This window comes from Artemia sp. Qi Xiang Cuo, chromosome 2 (assembly GCF_049724085.1).
Source record: "Artemia sp. Qi Xiang Cuo chromosome 2, ASM4972408v1, whole genome shotgun sequence".
NCBI classification, from domain to species: domain Eukaryota; kingdom Metazoa; phylum Arthropoda; class Branchiopoda; order Anostraca; family Artemiidae; genus Artemia; species Artemia sp. Qi Xiang Cuo.
This window is the reverse complement of record NC_142795.1, coordinates 9,922,680-9,938,494: the sequence shown is the minus strand read 5'-3', so window position 1 is coordinate 9,938,494 and position 15,815 is coordinate 9,922,680. Positions and strand designations below refer to the sequence as shown.

General features: G+C 35.0%; 1 protein-coding gene and 1 pseudogene across 2 annotated transcripts in view; both read left to right on the top strand.

Annotated features, from left to right (window-relative positions):
• The window catches only part of LOC148954893 (threonine--tRNA ligase 1, cytoplasmic pseudogene), a 23,382-nt pseudogene extending 16,796 nt beyond the window's left edge, over positions 1–6,586 (top strand).
• LOC148954892 (uncharacterized) overlaps positions 1–15,815 on the top strand; it is a 415,568-nt gene that overhangs the window by 346,215 nt on the left and 53,538 nt on the right. The gene's annotated exons all lie outside the window — the stretch shown is intronic.

Sequence of the window (15,815 nt, the reverse complement as noted above, 5' to 3'; positions counted from 1 at the left end):
CTTGTCTACCCGGCTAAGGTAGAGGAAGGATTTTTTACCTTAAGAAACTGTAACAGAGGTTACGAAGAGAACGTAACAGTAAATAAAATTTCTGGCGGTAAAATGTCACAATCTTTTGAACCTCATGTCTCGCAAGGAGGACATGGCATAATCAGAAATTTGTTCAATTATTCTGAGATACATTGCAAAAATTAAGTAAATTTAAACAATAAGTGCATTGAATCTGCAAAAATAAAAATAGGAGATATGCGACAGTATAGGTCAAACGAAATCAAGAAAATAGCGGAATTATGGAAAAACATAGTAAAACCCAATGTGACGCCGCAAGATGCCGCAATGACGCTGCAAAGCGCCAGTATGAATCTAATATACAATAATAGTGAAGAGAAATTGTTCGGATTCGCGATACGGAAAGCAAAGAGCCCTCCCAAAACAATGCAAAGAATTCAAATATCACAGACGATGGAATCAGTAGATAGCAAACCTGAAATATGGTTTGCGATCCCGTCAAATGAAACTCCTGAAAATATATTATGCGAGGAACAGATTATGTCTTACGACAAAGGAGAAAGTTTTATTTGGGTAACTAATAACCACAAAAATGATACAATTACAATAAAAAAGGAACGTGTTTAGTGCAAATCCAAGTTATCTCGGAAAATGATTTAAATAGATGGGAAAATTTCAAAAGAAACCTAGTAAATGGCATTAAAACCTCAACTAACAAATACCCTTTAACTAAATCGCAATACTTAAACAAATTTAATATGGATCATATTACGGACTTAGAGCTTAAGAAAAAATTATGCAAATTATTATGAAATTTCAAAGATGTATTTTCCGCATCTGAAGATGACATCGGACTGATACCATTTTATGAACATTTAATTTTAACGACTGGTGGTCCTGTCGCGAAACAACCATATCGTGTGCCGTATAAGCACAAAGAATGGTTAAAAAAATAAAATCCAGGAAGTAGACAAAAAGGAAATTATACGCCCCAGTATAAGTCCGTATTCTGCACCAGTGGTCTTGGTACCAAAAAATAATGGTGACCTTAGACTTGTTGTAGATTATAGAGCCCTTAGCAAACAAGTAGTTAGTGATAAATTTCCTTTACCAAGAATAGATGAAATTCTTAACTCTATTTCAAGCAAAAACAAAATTTTTACTTCTTTAGATCTTACCCAAGGCTACCACCCAGTGAAAATAGTCGAGAAAGACGTCTATAAAACTGCGTTTTCTACGGCTGAATGTGGTTTTAATTAATACTTAAGAGTACCTTTGGACTTAAGACAAGTTCAAGCACGCTATGTAGACCCTTATTACACCTGTTAAGAGGATTAAAAAATATCATTCATTTTTTTGATGATGTCATATGCGTGGGAGAAAACGCTGAACAGCACTTAGCAACATTAGCTAATGTGTTCGAGAAATTCAGACAGGGCAATTTAAAATGCCGGCCTGAAAAAGTAAATTTATTTCAACCTAAATTTAAATTTTTAGGAGTAGTGGTGACGCAAGGAGAGATATCTCCAGACCCTGACAAAATAAAATATATTGAAAACCTCAAACCCACCAGAACTATGAAAGAATTAAGAGGAATTTTAGGTCTTACAGGCTACTTTAGAAAATTCGTGCGAAATTACGCCCAAATTGCGAAACTCATCACGGAATTAACTAAAGAGAACCCCCAAAATGTTACCTGGTCCCAGGAAGCTCAAATTTCCCTAGACCGTCTCAAAAAGGCATTCACTTCTGAACCAATATTATCGCTGCCTGATTTCGAAAACAGACAATTTGTGGTCACAACCGATGCTAGTTCAAAGGGCATTGATACTATTCTTTCGCAAATAATTCCAGTACAAAACCCTAATCCTCTAGAGGGAACACCTAAACAAAAAAAATAAAAAAAAATTTATGCTATTCGAGTAGAACCTTATCAAAAGGCGAAAGTGGTTATTTCGCCGCAAACTTAGAATTATTATCTATAATCCAGAACTTGGACAAATTTAGACACTATTTAATCGGTAGAAAATTTATACTACGATCAGACCATAAAAGCTCGCAGTACCTGCGCACATTTAAAAACCCCACGGGAATTCTAGCTAGATGAATTAGGAAAATCCAAGACCTAGATTACGAATTTGAATATTTAAAAGGCAAGCAAAATTCAGCTTGTGACTTTTTCGAGTAGATACCCAGAAAATATTCCATCGAAAACTGAGGAAAATGAAGTTAACACTGTCAATGCTAAGAGCAAACATAAATGTAAGAAAAACAAAGTCAAAGACACCGTAAAAGAAAATAAGGATAGCTTAGAATCATGACGGCTGAGGCTAATAGAAACCAAACCTCATTAATACCTGTATTACCCAAAACTTAATAACACCTGCATTTGAATATTTTCGTTCAGATATAGGTGGACACATTCAGATATAGGTGTGCCAGGTTTGTAAAGGGGAATTTATTTAGCGTAAAGGGAAAGGGAGAAAGGGGGTAAGCGGAAAGGGGGTAATCAGAAAGGGGGTAAGGAGAAAAGAGATAAAGGGATGATCCCCGACCAAGATGATTTGTGTAACCGGGATTGAGTAATTTTGTATCGGGATTGAGTAATTTTTGAGGAGTGGTCCATTAATCATGTAATTTAGACGTTAGTCAACAGTATTTTCTACCTGTTTATGCGCACAATTCTAGATATGATTTGAAATTCATATTACCGGCATTGTTACGATTGCAATGAGATGTATTTGTTGATGGCGCATGGTTAGATGTTTCTTTTTCATATAGTATCAGACCCAAATCGTCTGATAAGCTGCTGCTCTTAGAATAAAATGGCAAACAATAGATAATGATAAAATGTGCTTGAATAAGATCCTTTTTTTAGACTGCTTTAGCTTCTTCCCCAAATCCCTAAGACAACTCTTTTAAGTACAAAAAAGCTGCGATTTTAATAGTTATGAGTACTACAACTCCATCATGGGGGTTTGTGAGGAATAATTGCCGTCGATCACTTTGATCTACGGTTCACTTTACGATCTTCAATGCACCGAAGCCGACTTTGAATTTTCCAAAAGAGTTTGGGCTGAGGGAGAGTGTAAAAATGTATGGGATTATTGTAGATTGCATCTGGCAAGTGATTTATTGACGTTGCTGGATATTTTGTGAAAGAACACGGATAAATCTATGGGGATTTTGGGTTGGATTTGGGTTATTATTTTTCCACTCCTCATCTGGTGGTGGATTTAATTCTTAAAATCAGTAAAGAGGAAATAGGCTTGATCACCGACGTGGATGAGCATCTATTTGTAGATAGATCAATGAGGGGAAGGTAGTTTTTTCATGGAGATCGTATCTTTAAAACTAACCCGACTGTACAAGACACCGGTGTAAAGTCAGATGCAGTTTTTCTGGATATGAACTCCCTTTATCCGTCGGCAATGTCTCACTAATCTTTTCCGTGTGGTAATTACAAATGGTTTAACAATCCTCGTGCTTCAAATTTCTTGGATATTCCCAATGTTGAGGAAAATAGACCGCAAAGATGGTTTTTTGAAATTCATGGGGAAAACCGGTAGAATATCATGACTGGGTGAAAGATTTTGTTTTCCCGTCCATAAACAGACCGATGAATAGGGACTCTTTGAGTCCATTCAATATTTCTTTGGTAGAGGATGGGGATGTGCACTGAACACCTTCAAAACAAAAACTTATCGCTGACCTTCATCCTAAAGAGAATATCGTTATACATCACGTTCTTTTGCGGTGGATTTTAGTAAATGGTTTCAAGGTCACAAAGATACATAGAACCCTCCAATTCGACCAAAAACCCAATTTGAAAATGTTTATTGACACTTTTGTCAGTAAACGTTCCAAAGCGAAAAAGAAGGTTGAAAAGGAAATCTTGAAACTCATTTTCAACTCAGTCTTTGGTAAAATGTGCGGGAGTTTACGCAATCGAAGTCGTTGTGACGTAGTGACCGACCCAAAAGAATGTGCTCGAATCGTTGCGAAACTAAACTTCACATCATTCACCATCATAGACTCCGATATGGTCTTCTTGCATAAAAAAAAAGAAAAATTATTTTAAATAAAAATATTGCAAGTGGCAGTGCAATAACAAAAATTAAAAAACTCATGTTGTCATTCTTTTCGATGTGTGTAGGCTCCAAAGACCAGGAGAGGGAGAAGTTGAAGTATATTATGAGGATACCGATTCCCTTTTGCTAAAAATTAAAACTGCAATTTTATTAAAAGATTTGGAAAAAGGTGCGCACATTAGCTTTAGAATGGACTTTACCAATTTGGACGAGTCCATTTACCCGGATTTAGTGAAGTACCAGGTCCCAAATCAATTATTAATATTAAAATCCGAGACAGGGAGCCACTTGATTTCCAATAGTGTGCTTGCAGGTTCAAAGGTGTACTGTGTGCAAACACACAATGAGGTAATAAAAATCGTCTGCAAGGGGGTGCCTAGACACTATGTGAATCAGAATTTCGACATGAGTGTTTATACGAACTGTGTGGAAAGTAGTTTAGTTCCAAGAGCAAAAGTCATGGCAATTTGTTCTTTGAAATTTAAAAACTAAACAGTTTTAGTGGATAAAATAGCCATGTCCTCCGTATCAGATAAAGCCTATGTGTGTGCGGATGGTTTGACGATGCTACCCGACGGAAATTATCTAACTTCTGACAGAGGTGTATGTCAAGACTACAGACATCACCTCGGTCAGGAAAAAATTTAATAGTAAATGGTTGAAGGGTGAATGGTGGGATCCTTTTTTATACATGCTTTTTCCCAACTCAGCAGTGTTTTTTTTTCAACAAGGTAGAGTCATATGTTAGTGTTTTATGTAAATAAATATTGTTTAGATTTTTTGTTGCCCCCATGACCGGCCCAGGGAGGGATCCAGCCTTTGGCCAGCCACTGCCAGGAGCCGTCGCGTCCTTCTAGGGGGGATGGGGGAGGATCTCTTTCTAATTGTAATAAGTGTTTTTATAGTGTCTTTTTATTGCATAAAAATGTATTATTGTATTGAATTTATTTTTTGATAGTGTCTTTTTTCATATGTAAATAAACATGTAGTATTGTTTATAGTGTCATTTATTTGTAAATAAAAAACATGTATTATTTTTTAAATGTATTGTTCGCAAATCTTATTAGGGAAATTACTATTATTTATTCAAGGCACTAATGTAATATACCGTCAGTTGTATTTTGACGTTGGAAGGGACTATGTATCAATTTAAAAGTCCATTTAGGTCGTTTCTTTGCGGACCATCAATATCTGGTAATACGAAACTTTTAACAAAAATAATTAAAAATCGTGATAAATTTTTTTTAGAAAATCCTCCAAAAATTACTATTGCTACAGTGTTTGGCAAGAATCCTACAATAAAATAAAACTATTGGACCGGACACGAAGTTCTTACAGGGACTTGATATTTTCAATAGTATTGAACCAAATTCTTGGTTGATTATTGATGATTTAACTGAATCCATTGAACAATGGGCTCAGGAGATGATATAAATGTTCACTGTACGATCTCATCATCAATGGATTTCTGTAACCCTAGTTCTATACAATCTCTTTCATCAGAGCAAAAGTATGAAAACATTTGCTTTGAATTGCACATACTATATAATCTACAGTGTTTTTGTGATTCCAGTTCCTTCATAACGTCAAACAGACAAGTGAATTCGGATGAACCGAAATTTCTACTCTCGTCTACAATCAGGCTAGCAAATAACCCTAAGGTTATATTTTATTGGACCTGAATAAGAACACAACCGATGATTTACGTGTATTCACCGATATTTTTGACAATGAAATTACTGTATATATGTCGATGAACAGTAAAAAAGGTCGTTAGTTGCAATGACACTGAAGAAACTATATGAGCATCAACATTTATTCACTGTCCTACGTATTCAAAACCAAGAATTAGGAAGGCCATACTCAAACATGATGTCAACAGAGAATTTATTAATTTCACATCAGAACTTTGTTTAAATTTAAATGAAGGAAATTTTCAACTACCAGAAGGTGTTAAGTAACGGACAAAGCAGCATCGTTCACTTGTCCGTGCCCTAGCAGTAGCAAGCAAAAATAAAGGAAAAGATTTTTAAAGAAAAAGACTTCTTCAAGTGGGTGGTAGCTTCTTTACACTTTTACTGCCAATCATTGCAGCACTTGTAAACAGTTTTCTCTAGATAGCCAAATCCTATAAATTGACTTCAATTGAATTCGCTCTTTCGCCAAAGGAGCATTTCGAGGACTATCTGAACAAATTCATTAACAATGAGAAAATTCCCGACGATGAAAATGTAATTTTGCTTCAAAATGCATTGGCAAGAGTAGACAAACATAAACATTATCGTGAGAGAAAACTCAATGTAAATTTCATTGATCCCAATAAGGAACTGACTCCACCACTATCAACACCAACATTAACAACAACACCAAAAGATGAAGAAGATTTGTCTAAAGTTATGACAAGTGTTGCAGATCTAATACCAAATTCCTATCGTGAAAAGTGTAAAAGACTCTTGACTTATCTCACTGAAAGTGAACATGTTTAAACTGATGCTAATGGGAATCAAGTTATAATCCATGGCAAAACCGACATTCTACTTAATTTATTATCAGCTTTGGTTATAAATCGTAAAAGACTTGTATCATTTGACAGTCATTTGCATAAATTTTTAAACTCATCAAACTTTCCCAAAAGTCTTATTGGCAATGAACATGTTTTAAAAAAATTAAAGGAATTTAGTCAAATATCAAAAGATGTTTTTGAATCATTTTCGGAAAATACTAGCAAGCCAAGTGGAAATGATTTGATAATAGTGATTGGGGGACTCAAGCAAAGACGTCTTAATATCACTGTATCTCCCTCCCCATCACCTGTTAGTATACAAATCGGCAGTGGACACTTCGCTACGTGTTTACGTTCAAAATTGTTGAAGTATTGAAACATCTTTATGAGAATATTGGTGAAGTGTGAAGTTTAAGTTCACCCGCTACACTTTTTCAAGTCACTGTACATGATAAGAAATTGACGGCAGATTATCTACAGAATGAATCAAGTTACACTCTACATCGTAATCGTAGAGTTCGTGGTAGTCACTATCGAAAAACTAAAGCCTTTTTCCAATTGCAAATATTACAAGTAGATCTTTTGACTCTAGATGAGACGGTGTCACAATGAGCCATACAGGTACAATGTACTTGCAATCAGTGTTTTTAGTCACTATGCATATGCTATTCCACTGCGGTCAAAGAGAGGTAATGAAGTTTCTAAAGCTCTTGAAATCATCCTTGAAAAGGATTGCTATAAGAAGCTTCCAATGAATCAGCGTAGTGAATTTGTTAATCACGGGTAAAAAGGTTGTATTGAAATATAATACAATGCTCAATCATAGTCATAGCCCAATAAAGGCAGCATTGGCTGAAAGATTGATAAGAACTATTCGACTTTTAATTTCAAGATATCGCATATTAATGAATATTGTTGCTTTTGTTCATGATTTGGATAAAATCATGTTGATTTATAATCAACGTCCTTATTGACCTTTATCCAAATCAAACCCCAATGGATGTTCATCAAGACGTCAACATATTTGACACTTGTCTTAAATAATATTCCAATGGTAAGAAGAAAAAGAAGAAGTTCAATGTCGGTGATACTGTTCGAATCAATCAAACTACTAATGTTTTTGAAAAGGGTAACTTCTTATGGTCCACTAAACTTTTTAAAGTCTCCAAACTCTTAGAAACTACACCCTACACTTATCGTCTTCGTGACATGAAAGATGATGAGATTCTTGGTGGCTTTTATGATTATAAGTTACAAAAATTTAAAAACACTGTAATCTATCAGATTGACAGATATTAAAGACTAGTACTCGCAGGGGCAAGAGACAGTTGCTTGTTTGTTGGCTAGGATACAACTCTGATTTTGATTCGTGGATATCCACCAAGGACGTACACAATGCCCAACGATTTCTATGTAACGTTTATGTCCAACGTCTCCGATGCTCTGTACAATAATTTGCATAAGACAAGTGACTTTTGAAATGAACTCTCCCCCCCCCCCCATCAAATTAGAGGATGGAAAGTATGAAGTTGCTCTTGTTGATTGTATTCTCAAAGATATATATGATATCCTGAGATAAGATCATACGTATAAGATAAAAGTTATACCAGTCAATTGGTCACTCTTTGTCGAATATGAATGGGCTGAAGCACTTAAATCTAGTAAATATCCCCATGTCACACTAAAATACATAAAATTTGGTGGTATGACGGATTTGTGTCGTCCAATCAATAAAAAATCTCTGTTAATAAGAAAGTTACATTCCAGTTTAATTATTCAATGAAATACGGAAAATTTACATTAGCTCACCCATTGAGAAAGCAATAATTCATCTCAATGATAATTTGAGAGATATTCTGGGCTTTAAATAGAATATGATCAGTGGTAAAAACGTAGGAACTGTCGGTGGGATGGATAATATTATTTTTTGCAGATTATTCACCCGGTTTCACCTCGGGCTCTTGTACATTTCCTTATGCATCCTTTGTTGAAACATTGAGAGTGGGTTCAAAAGTTCCCATCCTACGTGTTCTTGAAAGAAAAAACACACATGAACATGTTCATCACTATAATATACAGCATCTTCAGTATGTTCCTGTAAACACTTCGTATTTGGAACCCGTATGAGATAGACCATTATAAAGGTCGTCAGTCAATGTTGGGCTGTTGTCTTGGCAGTTGGTTTGCTAAGCTGTTTCGCTCTGCAATATCTCTGGCTAAAAAATATATTGCTCCGATTGCAACAGATTTTGCATCCTCTACGCCATATGATTGGGGGGCTGGCAAAGATTTTAAAGAAAGTGTTTCACAAAATATTAGGTCTAGCGCACGATCCCTTGGCAAGCGATTGAAATAACAACAAAGTGGAAAAGGTTTTAAAAGGATGAGTAACACATCATCACTCATCAGTCTCTACTCAGGTCAGAAGTGAAAGACATCACTCTAGTCAAAGAAGAAGAAAAAGAAACCAAGAAGAAAAATTGTTATATCGAAAAAAGATTTCTTTTCATAGACTGAAATGTCATATCTACCCCACAAGGAATCTCATCCCACTGTCACCACATCTCTAAATCTTTTCAATGCCGAAAGTGTAGATGTTAATGTAAAACATGGATACTATGAACAATTCTATAGATTTTATAGATTTTATAGATTTATCATCAACGATTATGGATTTAAAAGGTGTGGTGAGGAAAAAGTCTGACAACCTAGCTCCCTCCGTCGTTGATGGATTATCGTATGAGAATGGTATACTACACAATTTGATTAAACAAATATGTGTCTACATAAATGGAACAATGGTGAGTACTAACAATAACATATCAAACTATACAAGCTAAATACAACTTATGTTAATGATGCCCTATAAGCCCTATATGATGCCCTCCAATGCCCTATAAGAAATTGAGAGGTCTTCCAATGGGCTATGACTATAGATCAAATGTTGATACTGATGGTGAACTTACTTGGGCAGTGAGCAAGGAGTATCATTTAGTTGGTTGACTCAATCATGAAATATATAATATATCTCAATGGATGCCTTCCAATATTAAAATTGATATAAAGTTAGAACTCACTCCGTCCAATTTCATCTTAAGAAAAACACTTGATGCATCACCCGATACCAGTGTCAATCTCACCTCAGTAATACTTCATGTACGAAAAAAACAGGTTATAGTTCTGTTGCTTTTGCAATGGAAAAACTAAGAATCTCTGGAAATAATATCAAATTGCTTGTTCCTCAAACAATCACCAATTAACGTCATATTACCATTGTTTCAAGTACCTACACCGATTCTTCATTTATCAATGGTAAAATTCCTTTGAAACTTGCTTTGGGTTTTGTAAGAAGTGCCAGTGCCATAGGATCTTAAGCAAGTTCTCCACATGAATTCGAACTGTTTGGACGTTCCTCTCTTGTATGTAAAGTAAATGGAATTCCTCTCTACAATTTATTCTTTGATAAATCCTATAGAGCCCTATTTGAATTGACAATGCAATCCCTAGATCGAGATTCTCAACTATATGAAAATAGTATAACCGATAAAATGTTCGCAGAAAGTTATAGTATCATTGTTTTGGACTTGCCCGGTACTCAAGATATGAGTATTGTCCAAATGGGTACTGTACGTCTAGAGTGTATCTTTGACAAACCATTGACGGAGAGTGTAACATTGATCTCACTTAATCAATTTGAAACCTATTGGGAAATTACCCCCAACAGCAGTGTTCTAATAGACTTGGCACCATGAGCACCAATCAAAGAATCGATGTATTTAACACGGATTAATATATGTCAAAATACAAATGCTATTGAATACCCTCAGATTTCCTTGAATATATTCATACTGCTAACAATACCATTATCATTGTTAACAGTAGTCCATTGACTGTGCAGACGGGTCATTGGCTGTGACGATTTCAAACAGTGAAGAATACACAATTTTTTGTTCCTCTTGGTCTAACATATGCATTCTACACAACTCACATCAAAAACTACCTTGAAAGAAGTGGGAAAACAATTATTCAAAATTGGATGCGAGTACAAGATTTATCAACCAAAAGCTGTAGTTTTCATGCATTACTATATTTTATTTCTCGATGTCGTGACTATACTTACAGTGAATTTCTCAATATTCATGTTTGCAATCCCCATTTGAATCACTTTCTAGTAGAAAATATCCTCTCAGACCTGTAAAATATTGATTTCAGTGCCCTACGAATAAAGTGTTTTAACAATGTATGTAAATTTATTTATTAATAAAACATATACGTACTGTAAAAAGTCTTTTGTCTTTATTGTTTAGATTTCTTCTTCGTCTTCATAGTCATTTTTGTCGTCATCGTCGACAACGAATAGTGGTGGCAGATCATTGGGATTCAACTTGTATTGATCCTGGCGTGCAAAGTCAGGGTCACATTTACCTCAATATAATGTAACTTCATTTTTATTAAATCTCTTTGTGAAGTCAAAGATACTATTATTATTCATATTGTAAAATTAACATGTCTCTATCTGACTATTTGAGGTAATGTCGCTCACAATATTCTCATATGAAGGATTACTTTCTGTAATTTTTTATGTCACCAAATAAAAATCCGTAGGTTTATAAACAAAGTAGCTGGACTCTTCACAGTGATGACGCAAGAACCAGAATCTTTTATTATTGCTGCAATTTAAGCATAAAGGAGGATTTTCTTTCCAAATCTATTTAAATCCACGACGATACCAAACCCTTAGAAATAAACTGAAATCACGTTTAGAATTTTTTCCAATCATGCCAAGGTAAGTATTTTCCCATTGATTGCTCTTATCAAAATGACAATTGGAGCATAGATATCCATTAGGATGAGAGTCACAAGTCTCTTCAAGACAGGAATTACAATCAATAATTTGTGCAGCATATTCTCTATGTAATTTACACTGCTTGCATAATCTACACTTTTCATTATAGTCATCAACTGTAGTACAGTTCTCAAATGATGACCAGCTGCCCAATGTAAATTAACATAGTGAATATATGTAGATAATGTTTTCTGATGTTGCCCGTCTCACTGCCAAAAAGAAACTGACACACAATCAATAAAAGGGATGTCTTCTAGTAGGAAGATTAATCATGTAACGTCAAAAAACTTATTTAATTTTGTCTTACAAAATGACTGTCTTAAATGAATTTCTAGGTAGATATTAAAAGCAGTATCACAATGTCAATTTGTTTTGTTTCAAGTAATGTATCAAAAAATTGAGTAAATGCATTTGGTCCACAACATATAGGCTTCATACAATAGTCCAAAGATGGAGAATCATTTTCCATGACAATTTCAAGCCTTTCCTCAGAGAATATTTTCTTTCGCACAGTTAGCATCAGAAGTTCAATATTTAGATTCAAACACTTTTCGAATGTTACAAGGTTCCGTTAGATTTTCTGTTTCTCAAATCAAATCATTTTCGTTTTTGACACTCCCACTACCAACTATAGACAAAACTAACAATTGCTAGTTTGTACTTTGTGACACCCTCAACACCTATTGGTCACCCCACTAAAAAGGATAGGGCACCGCTTTTATATATTACATTGTTTCACCGACAACATGAATGACTACGCAATATCAGTTAAGGTGTAATTCTTGAAATTCGTGAAATTCCGAGAAACCTATGAAATTTTTAAAATTCTGAGAAACCTATGTGCAAAAAAGATAGGGTCCCGCTTGAACGTATTGCTACAAAAAGGGGGTACTGTCCGCTTCCTAATATTACTACAAAAAGGGGGTACTGTCCACTTCCTTTTATTACTACAAAAAGGGGTACTGTTCACTTCCTTATATTGTTAAGAAAAACTGGTTCTACCCTCCTGGAATATAGGCCCTCTTTTATGGGGGGGGGGTACTGCCCTCTTCTACTGCATAAACCCATACTACTAATAGGAGGCATGTTTTTGTGGGTTTTTTTGTTAGGAACAGAACATATTTGTTTTCATGCTGAGAACAATGTTTATCTAATTTGCAGCAGTAGCTGCTACCTAGTAAAGAACAAACCACGGCCCATAGATACCAAAAAGCATAAAATGGATTTTATTAGAAACTGGTTGGTGAGGAAAAATTACCATTTGTTTGTAATTCAGTAATAGTTTTCATCACCTCGATTACGGTAGTCCTAATTGTAAAATGTTTTTTTCAAAAACAAGTTCATGGGAATCTTAAAAATTAACCTTATACCCATAAGAAAGGGCTTTGATCAAAACAAGGAGTACACCCTTGAGTTACTGTGGTTGAAAACCCTATTCAGTAGACTTAGTGACCTATGGCTTGAACAGCATGGAAAACTACGTTTTTGCATTTGTAGCACTGATGTCTGTCTCTTTTTTTCCCTTGTTTTTTTTCTCCTCTGCTACCACTATACTAGAACATCATAGAGAGATGTTTAGGCGCTCTTTTGAAATGAAATTACTATATCTTTCAATCATTTTGCCATAAGTTAAACATAATATCAAAAAAGACTATTTTTTCTATTAAAAAAAAATTCCTCTTCGTATGATGTTATTTTGGGTATTAATTTAAAAACTTTTTCGACAAAACAAGTTTTTCGAAGAAAAGTAAAGAGCTCCATTAAGCCAAAAATGAGCACAAATCACTATCAATAAATAAAGGAAACACTTAACGAACATAAATTACAATAAATAGCCGAGCTTAACTCAAAACGAGCAAAAATTAACATGAGTAGGGCTAATAACCCCCTTGCCTTTTCAAGACCAGAACATAGTTTACACTTTACTGAAAAAACAAAACAATAAACAAACAAAAAAAAAAAACAAATGACCGTGGATTGTCAGTTTAATTCACATATACTGATATTTATTCTTTAAAGTTTTGATAAATTATTTTATGAAAGTAAAAAAAGTGAAAAATTTTAAAACGTATTTTGATTTCAATTAAGTGCAAATTATATTCTGGTCTTGAGAAGGCATAGGGCCTCTTTGACAACATGGATACACTTAGACTTTTTGATTAATTTAAATTGTTATAGCAGAAGTAGCAATATTAGTAGCACCGAAATATTCAACTTATTATCCCCAGCCTTTCTAGAGACAGTGCTGAAGTATCTTATCGGCAGCCATACACATACTACCTTTTGATTCAGTTTCAAGCGACATTTAGTTTAAAAGAAGAATGGGTCAATTGCATAATTGTGGGGAATTGAGATACCCAATATCCCTAAGGACATAGTTGCTGGAACGTTCTACTACAGTGAACAAAATGGCTGTCTCAAAATTTTGACTGGGTGCATTTGCAAAATGAAGGGGCTTTGGAAAAGGGCTGCTTGTCTTCCAGTCTCTTTTTACTCTTAACGGGGTCACTTGATCTTATAATTTTGGATCGAATTAGCTCCTTTAAAACTTTCACTGATATTTCTAGCTAAAATAGAGCAGCGCTGCCTATGATATAGCTTATATGTCCTTTTGAAAACCTGCATGTCTATAGTTGTTTCATATATTTAGTTTTTTCATATATATGATTTGCTCTTTGTTCTAATTTGGACCTCAGACATAATCAAACATTTTGTGGTAACGAACTATAAGTAAGGAGGGACGCAGCTCAATATTAACCAAACCTTTAAAAACAGATTTTTGATATCAATAGATATATCAAAAGAATCAGCTTGCTATGTTTAGTTCAAACATATAAAACTCATCATGTTTAGAGTTACTAATCACAAGCTACGAGAATATATACCTTGAGTTCAAATTTGAGAGGTCAATTTCTTGTGAGTGGGATAGAACGTGTTTTTTCTCCTTTTTTAACCGGTCTAACATATTTTGATGTTTAAAACCTTTGATTTTTTAGGTTGATACAAAGAGGTAGAAATTTTTGCTTGTGTGATTAGAAGATTTTTGCCTCAGGTTCGAGTTTTTCTGCCTTGGGTACAAGATTTTTGTAATAAAGTTTTTTGCATAGCTTTTGGTTGCTCTTCTTTCTAATTTTGATCTCTATCACAATCAAGCAGTTTGTGGTAACGAACTATAAGTAAGGAGCGATCCGGCTCAATAGTAACCAAAACTCTAAAAAACGAAATTTTGATATCAACAGATATATCAAAAGGATTAACTTATTACGCTGATTCCAAGCATATAAGATTCAATAGGTTTACTGTTAATTGTCAAGAGCTGAGAGTCTGAGAAAATTTGTCTGATTTCAGAAATCGCAGGAAACACCCCCTATAAGACAAGAAAATCACACCGTCAGATTCATCGTATCAGGAAATTCTATTATAGAGGTTTTAAGCTCCCATCTGCAAAATTTAGAATTTTGTTATTTTTTTCCCAGAAGAAAGATCACGAATACGTATTCATTTTTTTCTTTCTTCTTTCTTTTTTTCCAGGGGTTATCACATCGAAGGGTGATTGCATAAGTCTTAGAATGTCGGGAAAGGGCTCATTCGAGCGGAAATTGAATTTTTAAGAGCCTTTTATAAGTGATGAAAAAGATTGGAAGGCAACTAGCCCCCCTCCCACCCTCATTCCTTTTTTCCTCAAAGTCGTCTGATCAAAATTTTGAAATAGCTGTTTTGTTCAGCATAGTTGAAAAGTCCAGTAACGATGTCTTTGGGTATAACCTGACGTCCCCCACTCCAAAAAAAATCTAGGGAAAGGTCTGCAAGTCGTGAAATTTTCCCATTGTTTACGCATAGTATTTGATACTGGGAAGTATATAGACATTTTCTGGGTGTGGGGGGGAGTGAATTTTCTGCTGGGGGGATTTTTCGGGGGAGAATTTTCGGCGGAGAGGAAAGTTTCCAGAGGCTAAGCTTTCCAGGGAAAATTTTACATGGGGGAATTTGCCAAAATTCCTGTACCAAAATTTTCATCTGGTTGGAATTGTCTAGAGTATCTTTCTGTAGGGGAGTGAGATTTTTCACGGGAGAAATTCTCCATGGGGGAATGTTTCATGGGATAAGTTCTCAAAAGGGAATTTGCTGCGGGAGTAACTTTCTACTATGGGGCGGGCGGGGGGTATTTGCAGGAAATCTTTTCCACGGAAGAGGGAGTTTCTGGCATAATTTCAAAAACAAACAGAAATTTAAGTTTTTTTCAAATGAAAGTGGGCTAAGAAAAACTTCTCAATCGGATTCTTCTGTAAGAAATTTTTCTGGGGGAATATTCAGCTAGAATGGGATTATCTAGGGGAAACATTCCTTGCGGCGTAGGGGGGGGGTA